Source organism: Symphalangus syndactylus, chromosome 18 (genome assembly GCF_028878055.3).
Source record: "Symphalangus syndactylus isolate Jambi chromosome 18, NHGRI_mSymSyn1-v2.1_pri, whole genome shotgun sequence".
Taxonomy (NCBI): domain Eukaryota; kingdom Metazoa; phylum Chordata; class Mammalia; order Primates; family Hylobatidae; genus Symphalangus; species Symphalangus syndactylus.
This window is the reverse complement of record NC_072440.2, coordinates 81,946,568-81,952,074: the sequence shown is the minus strand read 5'-3', so window position 1 is coordinate 81,952,074 and position 5,507 is coordinate 81,946,568. Positions and strand designations below refer to the sequence as shown.

General features: G+C 43.9%; 1 non-coding gene across 1 annotated transcript; it reads left to right on the top strand.

Annotated features, from left to right (window-relative positions):
- Positions 1–5,106: 5,106 nt before the first annotated feature.
- Positions 5,107–5,239, top strand: LOC129468701 (small nucleolar RNA SNORA64/SNORA10 family). Its single transcript, XR_008652779.2, has one exon. It is a non-coding gene; the product is annotated as a small nucleolar RNA SNORA64/SNORA10 family (small nucleolar RNA).
- The last annotated feature ends 268 nt before the right edge of the window (positions 5,240–5,507 follow it).

Below are 5,507 nucleotides of genomic sequence, written 5' to 3'. Positions count from 1 at the left end.
TGGCGTGAACCCGGGAGGCGGAGCTTGCAGTGAGCCGAGATCGCGCCACTGCACTCCAGCCTGGGTGACACAGCAAGACTCCATCTAAAAAAAAAAAAAAAGAGTAGTTTTCTCACCAGGTGCAGTGGCTCACGCCTGTAATCCCAGCACTTTGGGAGGCCAAGGCAGGTGGATCACAAGATCAGGAGATTGAGACCATCCTGGCTAACGCAGTGAAACTCCTTCTCTACTAAAATACAAAAAAAAAAAAAAAAAAAATTAGCTGGGGGTAGTGGCTACTCAGGAGGCTGAGGCAGGACAATGGCATTAACCTGGGAGGCAGAGCTTGCAATGAGTCGAGATCGCACCACTGCACTCCAGCCTGGGCAACAGAGGGAGACTCTGTCTCAAAAAAAAAAAAAAAAAAAAAAAAAAGAAGAGTAGTTTTCTCTGAGCTACAAGAGATACTAATTTTTCGTTTTATTTATTTATTTATTTATTTATTTATTTATTGAGACGGAGTCTCCCTCTGTCACCCAGGCTGGAGTGCAGTGGCGCGATCTCCACTTGCTGCAACCTCTGACTCCTGAGTTCACGCCATTCTCCTGCCTCAGCCCCCCGGTAGCTGGGACTACAGGCGCCCGCCACCACGCCTGGCTAAGTTTTTGTATTCTTAGTAGAGACAGGGTTTCACCGTGTTAGCCAGGATGGTCTCGATCTCCTGACCTCATGATCCGCCTGCCTTGGCCTCCCAAAGTGCTGGGATTACAGGTGTGAGCCACCATGCCCAGCCTAATTTTTCATTTTATACCGTTTGTTTTACTAATTTTTTTTCCAACCTGAGCACATACAACTTTCTCTATTTAATGTAAATTAGTGTTTGTAAAGAAATAGCCATTTATTAAATCCCCATTAAATATCTGCTAGGGATTTTATATGCATTGTATCTGATCCACACAACAACTTTGCAAGATTGGTTTTATTATCTCCTATTTTATAGATGAGCAAACCTAGGCTTGAAAGATGAAGTGAATGTATTGGTCAGGATTCTCCAGAGAAACAAAATCATCAGGAAAGAGAAAGACTTATTTTAAGGAATTGGCTCACGTGATTGTGGGTGCTGGTAAGTCCCGAATTCATAGGGCACGCCAGCAGCCTGGAAATTCGGATAAGAACTGATGTTACCGTCTCGAGTGTGAATTCAGCAGGGCAGCAGGCTGGAAACTCAGGCAGGGTTTCTGTGTTGCAGTCTTGAAGGAAATGCCTTCTTCTTCTGGAAACCTCAGTCTTTGCTTTACTTAAGGCCTTCAAATAATTGGATGATGCCCAACACATGATGGAGGGTAATCTGTTTGACTCAGCATCTGCTGGTTGTGTTAGCCACATCTAGGAAATACCTTCATAGCAACATCTACACTGTTGACTCAACATCGGGCACTGCAGCCTTGCCCGTCTAACACATAAATTAACCATCACAGTGAATTGGCCAAAATTTCACAGCTAATAAATTGTTAGTCTGGATTGGAACCCACAGTTCCACAGTCCCATAGTCTGGAACCAAAGGCTAGAAGTGGATGAGCAGACTACAGGCATAGGGGATACACAAATGGCTGGCTGTCTTGGGCGGGTGGAGCAAAGAAGAGGGTAAGGCATAACCCTTGCAAGACACTCCTGGACCAGATGGCGGCTCTCCTGCGCTTCTCCACTGAGCTCTGATGCCAACTAACTGGGAGACACTGGAAGTCACTCCTCTCTCCATCTGTTCTAAAATGAAGGAGGTACATAGGACTCATTACCTACATAAGGAGGTAATTTTTGTATTTTTAGTAGAGACGGGGTTTCACCGTGGTCTCGATCTCCTGACCTCGTGATCCGCCTGCCTCGGCCTCCCAAAGTGCTGGGATTACAAGCGTGGGCCACCGCGCCCGGCCGAGAAAACTACTCTTAATGGTTACTTTTATTTCTTCTAGAAAATTTATATGCAAAAACCTAACACAAATGGAAGCATGCTACACCAACAGTTTGGAGCCTTCATTTTAGATAAAAATGGTTTTTTTCCCTCCTCCGAAGGGAGAGATTAAAGTAAATAGTCTTTAAGGGCCCTTCAAGCCATACATGCTAAGATTCAATGCCGCTGAGAGGAAACAAATCAATACCACAATAATGTACCACTATATGCCCATCAGAAAGGTTACAGAGACTGAAAATGCCAAGTATGTGTATAACTCAATAAGAAACGGCAAAAGTTACATATATATATATATATATATATATAATTGCACAAAAGAAGCTACACTATTTGTTTTTTAATAAATGCAAAGAGGTGGTTCTCATAGAAGTCAGGATACCACTGTCTTTAGTGAGGAAGGAATGAGTTATAATCAGGAAAAAGCCTGATAGGGCTCCTTGAGTACAGATGGTGTTCTGGAGGTTTCTTGACCTGGAAGTGGTTGCACAGATGATCACTTACAGTAATCCATTAAGCTCTTCATAACATCTAGGTTTTATATACAGTCATGCAGTGCATATGGACGTTTTAGTCAGTGATGGAGCACATATACAATGGTAGTCCTACAAGATTGTAACACTGTATTTTTACTGTACCTTTTCTATGTTTATATATGTTTAAATACATAAATTCTTACCATTGTGTTACACTTGCCTACATAGTCAATACGGGAACATTCTGTCCAGGCTTGTAGACTCAGAGCAATAAGCTCTACCATGCAGCCTAGGTGTGTGGTAGGCTACAACATCTGGGTTTGTGTAAGTACACCCTGATGTTTACACAACGATGAAATTGCCCAAGGACACATTTCTCAGACTCTATTCCCATGGTTAAGTGATGCAATACTGTACTTTTATGTATAGATGGTAATATTTTACAATAAAAAATTCTAAAAATAAATAAGAAACTTAGAAGTTGCTGCTCTCTTGATGTCCTGGAAGACAGGAGGCTCTGCGAAGAACCCCAGGCAGACAGCTTCAGCTCAGAGGCCTGACTCCCGGGCCAGGGTTCTGGCCACTGGCTCTGCTACCTTTCCGTACGAGGAAGGGACTTTGAAAAATTTTCTCTCCCTGTTCCACTCCTTTCAGGGCTCCTAATCAAGAGGAGGCACATCTTATTATAGAAGGCGCCTTCCATTTCACTCCAGACACAACCTTCTCTTCCTTTGTCTGATGTGTTGATTAGATTTCAGGCAGGATTACTGGGGTTGATGCCATTAAGTAAAAAGTCATCTCCTTTGGAAACAGCCCAGAAAGTCTGGATTCCATTTTTAAAAGCCTCAGATCCCATTAAAGATGAAACATTGAGAACCAAGTGGATTTAGATTCGGTGGGAGAAATCAGAACTCCAAGTGCCGGCAGGCTCATGTGAACACCTGGATGGGGAAGGGGGAAGAGGGATGGCAGTAAAATGGGGACAAGGAGTGTACTTTGGCAGTAAGATCAGCAAATTCTCAGCAACTCTCTTCCTCAAGAACAAGTGATCAATAAATCAAATACTGTCCATCTGCTAGGCAGTCACTGAATAAATTACAGTACGCTCACAGCATGATATATTGTGCATCCACTAAAAGTACAAATTAGAGTTACATCAATGGACTTGGGTGGATTTCCACCAGGTATTATTGATTGAGAAAAGCAAGATACTTCAGCTTTTAAAGCATCTATAACATGCTCCTATTGTATAGAACAATGACAAACAACCCTCCACTTATGTACATGAATAATTCTGTACATGTATATGTGCCCATATGAGTCTGCATGTACAGAGCAAAATATGGAAAGAAACATACCAGGTTAACATCAACTACCCAGCAGGATTTTGGGTGGCGGTGGGTGCTGAAGAGGATGGAGGAGAGATGAAAGGTGGAACCAAACAAAAGAAAACCATGAAAAACAGCCAGCAGGAATGATAGGATCACATGTATGTGTTTATGTAAAAATGAATAAGGGGGCCGGGCGCGGTGGCTCACGCCTGTAATCCCAGCACTTTGGGAGGCCGAGACGGACGGATCACGAGGTGAGGAGATCAAGACCATCCTGGCTAACACGGTGAAACCCCGTCTCTACTAAAAATACAAAAAATTAGCCGGGCACAGTGGCAGGCGCCTTCAGTCCCAGCTACTCGGGAGGCTGAGGCAGGAGAATGGCGTGAACCCGGGAGGCGGAGCTTGCAGTGAGCCGAGGTCACGCCACTGCACTCCAGCCTGGGTGACAGAGCGAGACTCCGTCTCAAAAAAAAAAAAAGAATAAGGGGTGGGGAATTTAACTATGTATTGCACCTCTACTTTCTCTAGCCCTGTCTCAGGCATTGTAAAGAACAGAGGACAGCTCTGTTGGCCGGAAGCTTACACTCCCTTTGGGAAAACAAGGCAAACCCATGCAGCACTCAGTGAGCAAGCCAGTGTAAGTCAACATTCGAATTCCCTATGTCCTGAATTCCTATCACTCTATTATATTGTTTATTTAACAAGCATTTCTTCAGGCCACACTAGGCGCCAGGTGTGATCACTGTCACTGAGGAGTCAAAAAAGCAATATAATTAGAGATGGATATCTAGTGCTAAGTAAATATTATCAAATGGGGTTAAAATATCTGTAATTTGGACAGAGAGAGGTGCTGTATGATTTTGTCTTTAGAGTCTTTGCAGTCCATCACATCAGTATCTAGGGCTGGAAAAAGACCTTATCACCCATCTAGTGTAACTTCTATATATTACTTACGAGGAAACTGAGGCGCTGGGGGAGCAAATGAGAGTAGTCCCTTCCAGTGAGTAGCAGAGCTGAGCTACAGCCCACAGCTCAAGAACTAGGCTTGTTTCTGTTCACCACACAATAGTGTCTTCAAGCAAAACTGAGAACAAATAATGTCTGAGAGTGAAGAATTTGATGTTTCAGTGATCTTTCATCTGAAGCAGCAAATATAATAGGGAAAATATGGTGCTATAGGTTCAATTGTCTCCCCCTAAAAGATGTATTCAGGTCTTACCTTCTGGAACCTATGTATGTGAGCATATTTGAAAATCGAGCCTTTGTATCGATGACTGCTACACCTCAGCCCGGGGATGCACTGCTACCCTGGGCAACTTTAGTAGGTGGTCCACGCATGGGGCATAGCCATGGTCTCTCAGCTCTGCTTAACCACACGGGTCCAGTGTGTGCTTGGCGTGTTTTCAGGGAGGCAGAGAAAGGCTCTCCTAATGCACGACACACCCGCCCAGAATGGCCTCTCTGTTCCTAGGAGTGTGACAATTTTTGGGTAAGAAAAAAAAAAGAAAAAGAAAATAGAGCCTTTGCCTATGTAATGAAGTTAAGATGAGGTCGTACTGGATTGGGGTGTTTCGTAAATCCAGTATGATTGGTGTCCTTATAAGAAGAGGGAAATGTGGACACAGAGATACAGACACACAGGGGAGAAGGCCACACCAAGATGGAGGCAGAGATGGAGTGCTGTATCTGTCTGTAAGCCAAGGAGCACCAAGGCCTGCCGGCAACCACCAAAAGCTAAAATAGGCAAGGACG